Here is a 17,347-nt window from a genome sequence, read left to right as displayed (position 1 = left end):
TGTCTGCCTATAACTCATTCATTAGTTTTTGTTTGGTAGGGAGATTTCAGGCTTTGAAGGAAGGACATTGTCTTTCTGATAACAACCTCCACTGCAATAGCATCTTGACCCATTACCAGCCGCTGTATTAAAACAGTAAGGGAGTAAATTAATCCATGATCTCATTCCATCAAAATTATGCTTCGGGATTATTTCTGTTGAAAAGCACAGTTGTCCCAAGTTCACTGTGGACTACAGGAATCTTTGTGCATATAGCACATATAGCATATTAAAAGGAAGCAATGAACCAGCAAAAATATGGCAGAACATTACCCAAGACCATTTCTGAGTCCATATCGGAATGAAATGAAAAAGAAATACAGAATTTCCTGGTAGTGTGCTAACAGAGAAATGATGAAAACATGCAAAAACATTCCTGGGAGTTGAACACATATAATATTCAAAATTCACTTTCAAAAAAATTACTTCTGTCAAGAATTTGAGTCTGATCACTGGTATGCATTACCAGGAAACAAGAAGTGAGACTTTTAAAGGACTTCTAAAAATCTAGCACCCTTTAAATGTCATCTTCTGACATTCCCAGTTGCTCTGTGGTAACAAGTACCATTAACAGATTATGCTGTGGGACAATTAGCTTCTCTGCTCTTGGAAACTGCTCCTTCTCTCCACCCAAAAAATATGATTCACCAGGACAGATTTTATTTCTAAGTCAGAATCCCATCATATTGGCTTCATACAGATGTCCTGTGAAGTCAAAGCAGAATTCAAGCATTCATTCATACCAATACAGTCAAAAACTTGTGATTCCTGTTAAGCAACAATTTCTAAGTCATAGTTCTTTCCCACGGTGACTTTACCCGGCAGAACTGCAGTGGCAGCAGAACTGCCATAACATACATGGTGTTTTACATTGCAAACTCCCTAAGTTTTGCATATGCCTAAGCCTAGAACTGAGGACTAGGCTTTTAATTTGTGTAAACCACTGACCCAGTCTCTTTGATTTATACCAACTGAATGTGTGGCCCAGGATCAATGTTATGATAAAGATACTACAAGAAAACAAAGTCAATAGGAAACAATGCAGGAACAACAACAACAAAAACCTACAGTGAATAAGAGGGCACAAGGAAAATAGCAAACAAATCAATTCTCTTTATTTGTAATCATTAGCATGGCTAAAGGCATTTTAAAATTTTACAGCAAAACTCACTAGGGAAATGAATAAATAAGAAAATCACAGGGATTACTTACTATCATAATGAGAAATATCAACTGAATCTACTTATCTTTCACATGGTTCCCTTCAAATTTTCTCTGTTGAGGTACAATGAGAATTACTATGCTGTAGGTGAACTTTTTATGTGCTGCTTTATAAAAGAATTCAGCTTTTACACAAAAACAAATAATTAAATCATAATGGAGGATTTGGCTGAATTACATTAAGCAAATAAATATGCAATAACCAGTTTACTGCATTAAAAAAAAAAAAAGGAAGGTAGCAAATAGCCAGCCAAATGGGTTAGCCTCACAGACGACTCTATGTTCTTTAAATGTTCCCTCTGGGAGCAAAATAGGTAAAGAAAAATCCATACAAAAATAAGAGGAACTAAGTCCGGACTCATCCATCAATGTGAATGCAGCACATCTCCAGCTCTTTCCATTCAAAAATCATTTAAAGTGATTGTTTTCAAGTCAATCTTCCATCATTCACTTTCTTTCTTGCCAGGGGCCAGAAATAGCACCTCATCATTCATTCTCCATGTCAGGCTTCCCAGGAGCTGCCCCTTCCGAGCCTCTGCACTCTGTTTGCTGCGTCTGCTTTCGATATTCACCCTGGAACCATCTTCTCTCTGCTGCATTCACCTGTCAAGTGTGGTTTAAGGGAACACGCTTCACACAACGCTAAGAAAAGCCACATCAACAAGACTACTCCTGGGCTTGTAATTGGGTGTGTTTGTGAACTGCTTGGAAAAGCTGACAGAACTTCAGCACCTCTCAACACATTGCAGGGAACTGATGCTGCCAATTCGTGTTTGGGAGTTCCTGGCAGAGACAAGTTAACTGATGGTTTTTAAATTTCAAAATTGGCACTTCCTTTGGCCCTGAACTTCCCAAATGTCTGCCAAAAACAAGTGGTGAAATCTTTTCATGTTTTGACACTCATTCTCTGTTTTACACAGGAAAAAAGCTTGGGTGGATGGGTCAAAAGAGAGCATGTTTTAGACAGCGACCTGCTGTGGGTAATCAGGGATAGGATTGTACCGGAACTTGTATCTGCTATTCTGCAAGCAACAAATCCAATCTAGCAAAAAATCTCTTCACTGTTTACTAAGTAGATATCAAAGAAGATTAAAAGAACAGCTTCCATGGGAGGAGAAGCCTCCTGGAGAACATCACCATACCAGGCTGCTTATCAGTTTCCCTCCCGTATGTTCCAAGTCGTCATCACGCTCACGATTCCTCTAAGTGCAGCGAGATTCAAGGAAATGGCATTCGGCTCATGGCAGTTTGCATCCCTTTACCTCAGTATCTGCTTCTTCATCTTTAAATGTAGAAACAGTGCCCAGTGCAAACTGGAATCCAACCAGCTTTGGGCTGAATAGAGAATCCCCTTTAAAAGGTTAGTGTTCAGCTTGGGCTTTGTTCAGCAGCACCACCTGAATAGCAAGGATGGTATCGGAAAAGGTGTGTTCTTTTGAGCAGCTCCTGAATAGGAAAAACTATAGGAGACCGCACATTTTTACAAAGAAAGACTGTGCCCTTCTCCATTTACTGATCCATGCTCAAAGAGCACGGAAATCACATCCTGCGGTGCCAGGGTTTGAGAACAAAACAAGGCAAAAAAAAAAAAGAAAAAGAAAAATGGATATTCTGGTAACTATGGAGAGGCTAAGGAAGAAAAAAACAAAACACACACACACACATTTTGCTAGGTGACTAAAAGCAAGCAAAACACAGAGAAATGTTTTCTATTTCTACTTCATTCCCCTCCCCTTTTCATTTCTCCCAGAACACAAGTAGTTCTGTACTAGGATTTATTGGAATTTTGCTCTTGTTTTGAATCTTGAAAAAAGATTTCTAATCACTCTCTCTCTGTGCACCAACAATAATAAGAGAAACCAAGATGCATTTTTACATAAAACAACAGGCTGTTTATTAAAATTATTACTTCACGAGTTGGGAAATTCTTAGGAGAAGTGACATATTCCCAGAAGATGCACTGAAGGGAATTAGATGAACAGAATTTGTCTCCTCTTACTCTACAGCAACACATCAAAACGAAAGCCTGTCTTTCCTGTAGGAGTTACAGTTCTGTTAAAATAGCAGCCCAGTGCTGTTTTATACATATTGTATTTTCTTTAATTAAATTCTCCATTATTACAGTTGTCATCAAAATATTTCCTAATGAAATATTTTATCTTCTACCATTCTTTGCATTTCAAGTGGATAAACAGCACTGCAGCACGTAGATACTATTTGTTACAGCACTGCAATTAAATTGAAAGATAGAATGAATTCCTTAAACCTAATCTAAAGGTGAAAGCATGTAATTACGAGCGGGCTGGTAAAGCAAGTGGGGGGCTCTGTGCTACAAGTATCTTCACTCAATAAATCATCAGCCACTTCCTTCCCAGCAAGGGAGGCATCATCCAACGGCAGAACCCAGCGCCTCGTACACGGGAGCAGCTGGGAGATGAAAGGGAACAGGCACCTTTTTTTCCCTTTTTTAACCACCAAACACTTTCGGAGCCAGTGATACGCCATTGCCTAGGATACGTCTGGCTGTACAACAAATGCAACGCATCAGTTGCTGATGTTATCAAAGGAAATAACATTGCCAGCCACATGGGAAATATGTCAGCAAAACAAATGGATTCAAATAAACAGTAGCAGAAGGCACACAAAAATAATTGATTCATGGCTTTTTATCCTCTGTCCTTTTCAAGTGGTCCTGTTCCAGCACTCAAGATGCTGTGATAAGTATCTCCTCCCCTTCTACATTCTTGACTGTAGAGGATACATTTTCTGTAATTTTCGGTGTACAGGGGGAAAAAAGAGAGGGAGAGACCTATAATTTTAGTGATTCTGCCTCTGAGCCACTACATCACCCTGCAGATTGAGGCGTTGCTTTAAACACCTCCCTAAAACAACAGTGGCTGATTTGTATCAAGGTACTTCTCAGTAAAGGTGAGATATTTCTGAAAAATATTGAATCAGTGTCATTAACGAGAAGATTAGCAGGAGAAGTGCATCAAAAGAAATAAGATCAAAACCCTGCAGAACTGAGCAATTGAAGCAACTGGAAAATCCTTCCCATTCAGATAGGTCACCTTTCAAATCCATCGAAATCCAAAGTGAAAATTAGTCTTCTGGAACATGGGAGGGATGAGGAGAGAGGTGTTTTTGCTGGGTTTCCATTTGACAGGCAGCCCCATTAAAACACAATTACTGTCAGTTTTAGTAAATGACAACACAAGGTGGCAAGTTTGACATAATTCATTCAAAACATTTATAAAAAAAAAAGGCATGCTCATTTTTGGAATCAATGCCATGAATACATTTTTGTCACTTGTAATAAAAGCAAGCAGAAGATGCACAAAAGGATTTTTCTGGCTGCTGTTTTGTGAATGGAAGTGAGAGAAGGGAATTACACAGAATCCCAGGACAGTGACCCGGGCAACCTTGTAGTGAAGGTGGCAACCATGGAGGCTTACGAGCTACAAGCAAAGGTGCCTCCTCATCCATCAGGGAAGCACAGCTCCGGTGTTTGCAGGATTTTATGGGTCTCATCAAGTCACCTCTTCACAGAAACAGTATCTAAAGCCTCACTTAAGGCAGGTATTTGAGAGGATGGAAACTGTGCTCCTGTCCCTCAGCAAAGCCCTGTGCTCATGGTGCATGACTGGGCTGCCAGTCCGAGCCTTGCCTGTCCCCCCGACAGGACAGCCCATCTTCACAATTCAGACTGGGAAGGGCATTGCTGATTCAGGACCCTTACGGCCAAGCCACAAAATGGCTTTGCACTTCTTGCACATTTTTCACATTTGCTGCAAATTTAGGTCTATCTAATTCTATGTTCTAATTCAGTTCTATGGAGAAAACAAAACTCCCCACAAAAAACACCTCTGCAAACTAATGTGGCTCCGTGGAGCTAGTCCGTACACTGACATGAGTTATGCATTTCAAGAGTTTCAACAGATACTTTAGAAGCAGCAGTCATTAGCAGGTATCTATTTGGCCAGTGACAGCTGGAACAGTGAGAAGAACAATTGCTTAACCACAGTTAAGGTTAAATATATTCCTGTAGTTTATCACCATTCCTCTTCTCTAAACACACAGCATCAGACAGTAAATGTCAGGGAGAAGGACACAGTGTGGCAGATATAACCAACAGCAGCAGGCTGGGACATCAACCCAGTTCAAAAATGGGAGTCTGACAAATAATGTCAGGAACCGTCATATTAAGGTCCTCATAATCTCAGCGTCTCACTCAGGTGACACATTAGAGGCAGTTCTTCGGTGGTCCGTAATGGCACACCTGCCACTGCAGTGATATATGCACTGCATGGAAGGGAAATGGAGCAGGAATCGGGCAAGATGCATCATTTCTTTTGCTGCTGGGGATCGGGAGGGAAGATTTGCAGCGCTCCATTTTTTTTCTGTGAGAAAATAGAATACTTAGTTTTGTTGATATGAATGGGGGAGTCATTTGCGAGCGAAAGGATTATTACCCTGAGGAAGCGGAGCTTCAAGGTCAGACCACAGGTCAGTGAAAGAGAGAAGCAGAACTTGGATATCTCCAGCTCATTGCCATCCACAGGCTAATGTGATAACCTTTCTTATCACAAATTTCAGCCTATGAATTCTTTTATAATAAAAATTTTCCCTTTGCCAGTCAGCAAAGGTGACTTAAGCTTCTCCAGAGGACTATTCGGAGCACTATATGGGAACCTCTAGCTCAGATGTTGACCCAAGCCCTCACCCCAAGCCAGCTGGGACAGCTTGCCAAAGGGTGTGCACCTCCAAGGCAAAGCTGAATCGACTTCCAAGAAGATTCCTTCATACAATCAACCAAGCAGAGCACAGAGGCACCGTGGCAACTTGCCACAGTGTTGCCCCATCTCATTTCAATATAGGTGTATCCAAGGTCTGGATCACCAGAAGGCTGCTGTCATCTTTTCCATGTTTACATACAATTGTTCACCCGATTTCCAGAAAAACTAGCAAGATCTCTGTGGCTTTCTACTTTGTGCATCTGCTCCATTCAACCTGCAAAGCTGGAGGGTAAGACACCAGCAAATAAGTCTTCTTTACTGAAGAACTCACGCTGATGAGAGCAACTTACATTGCTTTATGCAGGTGCAACAGACCTAGCAAAGAAGAAACAAATCCAGAAAGATAAGATTTGTTTAGAAAACTACACTACATGGCATGAAAAAAGTGACTTTCTCTATCTTGCTACTTAAAGGCTAAGCAGAAAGTCTGTTAAAGAAATTGCACTGCTTCTCTGTTCAAAGCCTTCCATGCTCTGTACTAGCCAGCACAACAAGCTCGTTCCCTTGCTGTAAGATAACTACTGTACCTTCCCCTAGTAGAGGTTCGGGAGAATTAAGCTCTAACCCACAACTCAGGATGGCTTTTGTGCCAGGATGTCCTTCCACAGTAACAGAACAGAAAGAGCAGCCATAACAATTGCCCTGCAACAACAGGCAACTTCCCAGCCCGTGTTTCAACATAGCCCTTCATAGCAGCACAAAGCAGGTGGAGATCATTGCCATTCTGATCTGTCGAATTAGCATTTTACACACACTCTGAATCACCATGAATGACTATAAAGAGGTACAAGGTAAGAGGCCAAATGCATAGCTCAAGTGGTCTCTTAAAGGCAGACGTCTGAAGGAGCTAGTTTCCATGCCCACCACTGCACACCTGCAAAGACAACTACTCTGACTTGGCAAATTGAATAGTGAGATACTCTGGAGTGCTGACAGAAGAGAGATTCATTTTGCATACTAACAAGGACCCATCTGCAGCAGAAAGCTGAAGCAGGTGAAACTCCTAACTCCAAACTGCACGTTGATTCTCAGGTCATCTCACCTTTTGTAGTTTTCTCCCTCTGCAGGGAGAAGGGGAGGCAAACTCACTCCTCTTGCTCCCAACAAATTTGCATCTGTCATTCAGCATCTATGTTTTCTTATTACAGAGCTGACAAAGTGACAGCAGTAATTAACCTTACTGTGTACAAAGCTGATTGATATCAAGCAGAATCAAGCTACTGTAATCAAGTTAGTCAGTTGCAGATGTGTGAAGTGCTACAGTTTATCAAATTCTGAAGGCACCCAATTTGATTCTGCATAACAAGGAAGAACAATACTAACAAGATAGGAGATAGTCAATAAATAGTATGATGATGAACGCCTTTTTTAGCACTTAAGCAGGGCTGCACTTGCTAGCTGTACAGAAGCTGTCACGACATGTTAATACATCTCATAAAAATCCTCAGTGTAAGCTGCACGCTTTATCTGTGGGTATATGCTCTGTGTTCAAATAAACTTGTGCATGCACATACTTACCGTGAGATACCACAACTTTAAAAGCTGAAAGTCCCTTAGCTCAAATAATGGGGGTAAATGTGCAGATCTACAGAGGTGTGAAAAGAGGCCAAGGAGGATTTTGAAAGAGCAGCAAGACTCAACAAGGACAATTATCTCTGTCAAAGGCTCCAGTGATCGATGTCAGCTGCCATCACAGTAGGAGGAGGGAAAACCACAACATGAATATTTGATTAAATTAGGCCAATGTGAAGTCTCTGCCAGAGCATCTGATGCAACATGTTCTCTCTGGATGTTAGGGTTTTTCTTCTCCAGTGGATTGTATCTTTGTCTTGCTTGCCCAATCCTTTTTCCTCTTTAACTGAGCTGCTTTAATGCTCATGACTAAAGGTTCAGCTTGTCCGTGTTGGAGACATGGGGCATCCCTCTGCAGCACGCTCCCTGCTAGCCTGACGTACAGTCATTGCAAACAGGCTGAGGGCACAACCAGGGCTTAGAGCTGATGCCAGTGAGAAACATCCAGGACGTGTAGGACAAGAAGCCCATGGAACTAACAAGGCTCATCTTTTCAGTGATTTTCTCTTCCCTGAGAGGAAGAGAAATTCATTTTTCATTATGGTTCTCCTTTCTCTGCAAAAAAAACAGCAGGTGCTTCCTCAAAGTTATCAGGCTGGATATTATTTGCAAGCAATTAAGAGAGAGAGAGAACGAGCTGTCAAAATAGATCAGTTTTGTCTTTGTGAAGCTTTCAAGGTTGTTTTTCTTGGCTTTCAGGACACCTGCTTGCAGCATCTCCTCTCTTCCTGATCAAGATTTTAAATTTCTGATGTTTTTTACAAAAACACTCAGAAAATATATCACATAATACTCAGAAAATATATCACATAATAGCCTTTCAAAGAGAACATCTTGAACTGAAGCAATCGGAAATATCTTCACAGACAACATACAAGGTAACTTGACAGAGAATCATTACAGGAATTATTAACCTTTCTGCTAGTGACATCAAAGAGTTTATTTAGTTGATATAGAACTGCAAAATAGACCAGGAAAAGGTATAAAATATTCCCCCTTGACAGGGAACAAGCATGAAAGCTTTAAATGCAGTTCTACCACCCTTTCTAAGATAAAAACAAATAAAAGCCTCTGATGAATTCCATGATTACAAAACTATAAGAATATAGGAGCTTAAGTATCAACAAAGATCTAGCTTAGCTTTTTAAAAATATCTTGTGAACATGGCAAACCATTTGCCTTTATGTGTTTAAAAAGGTTTGAGAATCTAAAGTTGCAACTGAAAAACTTAAAAATTGATTTTTCCATCAAATACTTCAAGAGTTTAAACTGCCAGAAACCACTTTCAACAATTTTTCTCTGATAAAAATCTAGCAACTATCTGCAAAAATGGCATTTGGGGTGAAATCTCCATGTCTCTCACAACTTTTGCCATTGAAAAGTTCTGGCAGAGACTGTTGTTCATTTGTAAAAATCAGGTTAATGTTAGAGAAAAAGTCAAGCAAGAGAAAAACACAAGCGATTAGATGTGTCTTTACTGCACTGGACTCGTCCTTCATTTAAGTTACTGCTGGTTTGCACCAACCTAAGAGGATAGATTCAGGAGTGAAGTGAGCAGGAACAAGGATGCTTTGACAGCTTCATTCCCCTGAGCACCCACAGGATGCCCCTGCTCTCCAAGTCCAACAGTGTTGACTCCAAACTGACTGACACTGACACTGGAGTGGGAATAACACCTTATCAATTTCCAGAAGGAGCAAATGAGATGTGTTGTGGAGAAGTCTTTGTTGCTTTGGAATGACAGAGCAAATGGGATCATCTCAAGTGCTTCAAGTTTTCACATTCTGATAATGACGGAGCATGAGGAGCACCACACATCAGCAGGGTGATGGTGATTGCTGTTGTACCTAGCACAAAATTGCAGCCCACAACTCACTGTTCTTTGCTGGTGGAAACATGCTAGATCATTCATTTTCACATTTTCAGAACATCTTTTGTTCTATGTCAAGATATGTTTGGGTCAAGCAAATCTTTTTTATCTTCTTTGTTTTACATTTCTGTGGGAGATCAACCCACAAATATTTAACTTGCACTTCCTTAGTTCAGTCACTGAACCAAAAAAAATCAATTTTTCACCCATTTCTAATGCTCGGGGTCACAAAATGTGAAACACATTCTTTTCCAGTAAATCATTCCTTATAAGAAGCATGAAACTCAGTGAGCAAATGTCTTTAGTCTAAATCTGGAGACAATGAGATTGAAATTAAATTACTGTTCAGTATCCCCTCCTTCCCCCCAAAAACAGGTATCACAGGGGAATACTGGCTAAGAACTCATCCATGTGTTCAGTTGTTCAATAGGTTTTATGACAATTTTGCTATCCTGTTCAGTATAAATAGCAATTTACTACAGTGGCTTCTGCACAGAGAAAGCTATTGGGCATGTTTCAATGAAACATTTTTGCTAATCATCACTATTACCAGGTTGTTTTAATAAATAGCATGATAGCAGATGTTTCCTCTCTCAATGTACAATTTTCTTTCATTCCTCCTTTCTAGAGATGTGGCCTTTATATTCAAGTAGAGTTTGAAAAAAAGAAGATAGCAGTGGAAGCAGGTGTCTTCTCTGCAGCTATTCAATTCCCAGAATCTATCTGTGACAAAAAAAATCCCAGTCTTTACACAGCACGATGATTTTCACCACAAATGTCCTCTTGGACCTATCACAGCACAGTTAAATAGTAATATTAAAATAAAGCATTGACCATGTAGGAAAAAAGAGAGAAGTCATTCCCTGCTTCAGCTCATCGTCTTTGTTCGACCAAGAAGGAGGACTTTATCTCACCTCTTCAAAATCGGAGGGCAAAGCTTTAGAATAAATTTCCAATGTTTTCTCACAGTCAGTAAGTGTCAGGAGAGAAGGGACATGCTCTTCATCAACCCAGAGGTCCTGAGCACTGCCCTTTTCCTCCGCACAATGTTCCTCCCAGCCTCGCAGTCCCAACATAAGCAATAGAGCCACTGTTTTGTGTGTTCTCCTCTTCACACCTGTCGGAAACACAACCAAGCACTTGATTCCAGTGGGGATCCAGATCTCGGAAGAGCACACACAGGTCAATGAGCGATGCTAACCTCAAGGCTATGATGAAGCTAATTCATAGCAGGACCACAGACCTGTGCCCCTACAAAAGATCAGGGACGTCATCTAAACACATGGAGGTGCCATAAGTACTAGGGTACAGACATGGCATTAGAAAATTACTCCTGGAAGTACAAGCAGAGATTTAAATGTGGAAGGAGAGACTGGGTGAACTTCTTTCTATAGTACTGCCTGTGATGGTGTATGCACCCCAGGTCACACTGTAGTATTCACTCCAGGACGTCATTATAGCTCTACAAACACGTGACTTTTCCTTATACATGCGAACTTTCAGAATGAAGTTGGAGTTGTAACTCTAGCATATAGCTTTGTCACAGCTGTCACAAGTTCAGGAAAAAGAGCCACGAAACTCCTCTTCCATTTTGGGCTAACCACTGTGTTAATTTTCTGGGTCAGCATCCCAGGATTTTCCTTTTTCCAAGCATGCTGTTCAGCAGTCTCCATTCTCATATATCATGTACAACTTCTGTAGCAAGAGAGTGCTCAGTCCTCTCTGAAGGAATTTCTTTCTTCTTCTATCACAGAGGTCCTGGACAGCCTGTTATGCTTCATCCTCAGGGCTATATTTAGCTCAGCCATCTTTTCATTCTTCCCCTCTACTACAGCTTGGCTAAAAGGAAGAAATTGCAGTTATGAATAAAATGCCAGGAAAAAGTCTAATTGTTCATCAAACTTTTAGGAAAATTGCAGCACCATGAAAAAGGTTCACAAAGGTGTGTTCATGGTACTCCAGGAGACTTTCCATGCAACTTACTGATCAGAAATGAAATGCAAAAGGATTAAAATGATACAACATTATGAACATAACAAATGCAACAAAATCAAAAACAACAGCCATATAGAAATCCTGACATAAGTTAAGTGCTTGCTTCTGAAAGCAGGTGACAGGGCATGCAAGGAAAAATCGTACTTCACAGAACAATTCTGAGCAGATTTTGACCATCAGCATAGAGCTTTGCTCAAGCAAAACCTATTCAAGATGGCATTCATCATCACTTCCAAAAATAAGAAAACTCCATTCATCTGCATTTAGATGTCGTAGCACTGTACGTAGCTCATCACTCTTCAAGTTAATTCTGACACCCCTTTGGAGACAAGCACACTCTTATATTGACAGGATGCAGCCCCAACACAATGAAGAGGAAAGATGCGAATTAAGGCTTATTCTGACATTGATCATATGGTTGTCCTGTCTCATCTACATTATGTGGATAGAGCTTTCACCATCTCACTCAAACAGGATGGGATGACAGTATTAACGATGCTGAAATTTGTTATCCAACAAGGCCTCCAGCACAGGAACTAACTATGCTAGATTCTCCTCTCAGTATCAACCTGCAGCATCTCTAAAGTTCAGATGTTACTTTGTTCAGCTTTAGTAAAGGCATATTTTCTTGAAATGCACTTGTACAAGTACAATAGTACTTGTATTTGGGGTGAAGAGATCAGCTTCTTCAGACACCTGTGCCCGAAATGATGTTCCTCCCTACATGCAAAGGCACATGATACAGATAGTCTGATCTTCAGCAGGATGATGGATCCAGATAGCTTTTAATGACTCAGGGACAAAAATTGTTAATTCTGCCTTTATTCATCTGGTTTTATAAATACGACATTTTTATTTTTTGTTTAGCCTGAGGGTTTACAACTGAGATGCTTTAGCCTTCAAAATGTTAGTACAACTGTGCTGAATAGGCTAAGTGACATTTCCCTCACCGTTTTCACAAACCAGACACTGACTCACACACACACAGCACAATTGTTCAGATAAGTCCAAATTTGTAGGGGTAAAATGTGCTCAAAAAGTTTGTCAGCAATCAATTTTTAAAGCACTTTCAATCTGTTCTGTTTCATACTTTTCTCCTGGTGACAGTGAAAACTTGTGCAAATCTGCTGCACATTCCCAGGCATGGAAGGGGCTTGTGTACACGCTGGCAGCAAATGTTGAGTTCCACATTCTAGAACTAACTAGAATTAACTGAACTTAAAACCCACACACAGAGGCATGACACACATTAACAAAGTTTCCACTCCCGAAGCACTGTGCCAGAGAGGAACTGGGTGGTTTTTATTTGTTTATTTTCCGAAATAAATTCACTAGCATTCATTTAGCGATCAGTTAAATGCAGAACAAACCCCTTTAACATCATACACTTCCAGCTGGTCTGACAAATCAACCAGGAAAACAAACAAAAAAAGATCATCCAGGAGAATCTGACGTCCTTAACTTCAGTGATATTGGCATTTCTACCGCAGGAGGACCCCTGTCCCAGACAGATGCTCCATGTGCCCCGGCCCTCTTGGTGGCCACACTTCCCACCACAGCATCGCTGTGGCCTCCTCGGACACAGGAGAGGCCGCGGCCAGGCCCTGTCCCGCCGAGGGAGCCCTGCCTGTTTCCACCACCCCTGTGGAAAAGAAGGGAGGGAAAGGCCTCTTGCTGGAGGCTGGATGCAGGCCAAGCTCCCCCTCGTGCTGCGAGGCCGCTCACAAAGACTCCTTTTTTCATTATTGTTTTGTGCCCTTTTTGTCACACCAGGCCCACGCTAAATAGGCATTTCCTTTGCTGTTAATGAAATCCGCTTCCACTTCTGAAGTTCTGTTTGCAGGCTGTAATCTCGGCCCCCATTCAATTTAAATATCTGTTGTTTCGGTGGTGGACGTCTGGACTACAGCCCTCCAGCTCGATGCCAAAAACATAACAGGGAAAATTTCACCCACCGTTAGAAGCCATCTGGTTACGCAGCTCTGAAAAGTGAGACAGAGGAGTTGCATGATACCCATGTAAGGCAATTTGCTGGCCTGTTTATCATACCTGGCTCTGGGGTGCACAGCTTTATTTTGATTTGATAAAAAAGCAAAGGAGTACAGCTGCAGCACACTGCTGCTTCGCTCAGCGACAGATGGGCATCACTGCAAGGAAGCCACATGGCTTTTTTTTTTTTTTTTTTGTTAAATTCAGCTCATTAGGTTTTATCTGCAATATGTTGCTCTATTGGCAGAAAACCTTCTAGCAAGCAGAAACATTAGCCAAAGTTTGTCAACAGATATCGGAAAGATCCTATTGTGCAAGGATGTGTGCAGGGACTGGGGTGTGGTGGGTGGCTTTTAAACATGCAGAAAGCTGCTCGTCCAACTTGTTTTTCAGCTGGCTCTGTAATTTGTACCGTAATGGTAGTCCTGACTAGCATATTAATAGAGTTACTATTCACAGTTTGCAATTGTTGCTGCATTTCAAGACAATTCACAAATGGCTTTATGTGAATGGGCAGAAAGTTTGTCAGTAAAAGCTGGAAAGCAGAGAATTTCCTTGCTCTCTGCAAATAACAAAAACCCAGATACAGAAATTTCTTTTAAAGTAAGAGATATGTTTCAAAGCTGAAACCCATGTCTGCTTTTGCAACCTGTGTTATTCTGAGACATTTCTGAGCTATAAGCAGTCCTTTCTTACCCTAGGTCATTGGTTTAATTGCAACAGGCCAGTTTAATTTTTTGGGGGGAGGACAAACAAGTTAGGAGTTCCACATATTAATAGCAACTTTGTCTATGGATTGGTAAATTTAATATTTGGAAAACAATCCAAAGAACTTTCAATCCACAGACGAAACAGAAACTTTGGGAATGCTCCCTTCCTCAAGGAAAGAGACTGCATGGCCTGGGCCTGGAGTGGACTCCCTGGACTGGGAGATCCCAAGCATTTCAAAGTCTACAAACACGGGAGTCTCAGCACTGGGCCTTTTTCAAGAATTTGGCCTAAGTGAGGTCTTAGGAGCTGTCACAGGCCTCCCTGACACACAAATGTGCACCAAGCTACTAAAGGCCATTGATAGTGTGGGTACAGCATTGAGCATCGCAGCTCAGGTCAGGGACTTCTGCAGGGACAGCCCTGATCTTTCTCACCCACTGCACTTCGGACAACATTCCCAAAGCAGTCCAGGGGCACAGAGTGGTTGTTTGGGAATGAAACAGCACCCGCTGCTTCTCCTCACGCATCCACTCCCATAGCCCTGAATTACTCACTGTAAATGCGGCTTCAGACAATATCTGCCTTATTTTCCCTTACTTGTGGTATATGCAATTTTATACTGGGGTTTTTCATTTACTTTGAGCCCAGGCCCAATCACATCAAACTCAACCAGAATCTAGTAAGTCCATCTTAAATCAATGTGGGAATATCCATACAGCTTTCTGGTAGAGTTTTCTAGCTACTCTAAATACGATTCCTTGGATTAAACCAGAGCAGCTGAGCATATAAATGTAATCTTAATATCTGTAAAAGAAAACATTATTCACTAATGCAGGGACCGGAGCTATGTTTTCCATTAGTGGAAAATGTGATCACATTCAGAGATACTTGGTATTTTTATACTGGCGTTTATTTTTAGCCATTTCTGTACTAGAGCAGTGCCCATTATCTTGCTATAATTAAAGGTCACTGTTCCTGTTACTATCTCTAACTATAAAACTTCATGGTAGACTGCCAGATCTTAACCCAGAATTAATAAATATATCTTAGGTCGCATATTTCCCACTTTCCCACTTCTCTAGCGTCACACGTATTAACTGAATAGTAGTAAACCCTTTTCAGCTCTCAGCCATTTTACAAGTGTGTCTGAAAGGTACTGCAAAAATATAAAACCAACTGTAATCATCATTGGTATCACTCATTTAGACCAGGGTTTCCAACTGGGAGCAAGGTGTAGGGCTCAGCGCTTTTCCTCCAGTTATAACGCTGGAGGCGACAGGGAGAGCTGATGCCTTTGGTAACCCCGGTTCTCCTTCCATCGCAGTGGTACCTGAGCAAACGACGTGTGGGAATCACTGTCTTAAACCAAAATCACCCTGAAAGTCAGTTTTCCTTTTGCTTGATTTCTGTAAAGCATCTAGCAATGCAGAATGCTAACCGACACACAAAGCTCACTGCCATCTCTCTAGTACAGATAAATACAAATACCTTAGACTTATTGCTGTCTCATTCTGGTCTTATTTCTGCTGCTATGCAGTCAGAAATTATTCTACCAAGATTAAAATGGACTATTTGAATACAAAAGATAGTTTCATGTGTGCAAAATGATAGACATAAATCTGTTATATGCTTTTGGCCCTTTTGTTACCGTGATCATCTGAATTCGATAACCAACCATGCAACAGAGACTACAAAATAAAAGAAGCAATTACCCCCTCAGAAATAGTCCTATTTCCCAGTAGTCCTTAAATTCTGCTGCTTTCAACACCAGGCATTTTCCTCCATCTCAAGTACTAGAAAATTTTCTGTCCTTTTAAGCCTCAATCTTGCTGAAAAACAACAAAAACAAATTCAAAAACAATATCTGGTCACACACGAAGGAGCTGAGCTCCATGGTAATTGAACTGCATACATCCTACACTGCACATTCTGCCCAAGAGCTTGTGTGGATATTGCCTTTCAAATGCAGAACGGGGAATGGCTTTTTCTGATAGCCGTTGTATATAGAGATATAACAGCAAAAAGCAGAGGGCTGTCAGTATGGTGGGAGTGAGTGGGAAGAAGAGATGGCAGTCTTTGGAAAACACCCTCAAATTTCATATGAGAAAGGGTCTGTATAAAGATTAAGTTTTGAGTCTGCTAAAAGTAAAAACAGTTCTTTTAAAATGCAAGTTGTAATTGATATTCATGAAAGTGTGATTATAAATTATGTGATTATCTCATGGAAATGAGATGAATACACTCACACAGCACTGTCCTTGCACCTTTTAATAAAAGCAGTCAGGTCTGAGAGGAGAGGGAAGGCAATAATCAAGTGCAGGAAAAGTAGCAGTGAAACAGGAAAGGGGAATAAAAGAATGGAGCTGGTGACTTACATATTTCTATAGATTGCTGGTGAAATGCTAGTCTGTTTTGCACCATGTAGCCCTGGAGTTACATAAGAGTTATCCTAGTGACCCGAATTACTAACGTACCCTAGATCTGTGCCCTCTTTAGATGTGCATCAGAGCCACTAGCAAGTTATTCCACAGGAAGATTTTCTAACCCTGAAAGAACAGCTGAATGGTTTGCTGTTTGTTTTTAGGGACATAGGGCAGGAAGGGCCCTAGCACATTGAGTCAGATTATCTGGAGCTGTGAGTGATGTGCCTAAATAAGCTTCCTAACTGGGCTTCTCTTGTGGGTAAGCCTAGGGGTCACAGTATAGTATACCACCAGGATGAAGCAGGAGAGAGAAAGAGCATCCAAACTTTATCTTTTGCTTCTTGTCAACTTCCTCCCCGACTCCCATAACATAGCAGCCTTCGGTGCTAAGGAAGATTGTATTCTATCTTTCCATTATGCTATATCTTGTATTTCAGCAGAGAAAGTCTTTAACTCCCTGCTGAACCACTGAGCTGTGTTGTCTGTCTGTATCCTGAGCAGTCAGACAACTTTTGGACTGCCAATGCAACCAAAGGTCAACCCTTCAGCAGGCAATCTAGATGTATCCAAGCAACTGGAGTTCTCTCCTTATTCTTCGCCAGTGACTCCCTTACACCAATCCTTTTTTCTGACTATCTCATTTACTGAAATGCTTCCATCAGGGAACCAGAAGATCCTATCTGAAGAACTCTATTTCAAGGATCAGCAGACTTTGCCATCTCTACTGCAAA

The 17,347-nt window shown here is 41.1% G+C and overlaps 1 long non-coding RNA gene across 1 annotated transcript; it reads left to right on the top strand.

The window, feature by feature from the left end:
• Positions 1 to 15,505: 15,505 nt before the first annotated feature.
• On the top strand, positions 15,506 to 16,030 carry LOC148595659 (uncharacterized). The gene is made up of 2 exons (XR_015913110.1): positions 15,506 to 15,579; positions 15,899 to 16,030. It is a non-coding gene; the product is annotated as an uncharacterized LOC148595659 (long non-coding RNA).
• The last annotated feature ends 1,317 nt before the right edge of the window (positions 16,031 to 17,347 follow it).

The sequence above is a fragment of the Tinamus guttatus genome, unplaced genomic scaffold, assembly GCF_059628265.1.
Source record: "Tinamus guttatus ecotype Peru unplaced genomic scaffold, ASM5962826v1 Tinamus_guttatus_pri_ptg000079l, whole genome shotgun sequence".
NCBI classification, from domain to species: Eukaryota; Metazoa; Chordata; class Aves; order Tinamiformes; family Tinamidae; genus Tinamus; species Tinamus guttatus.
Note: the sequence above shows the minus strand (reverse complement) of the source record. Positions and strands in the feature narration are given on the sequence as shown.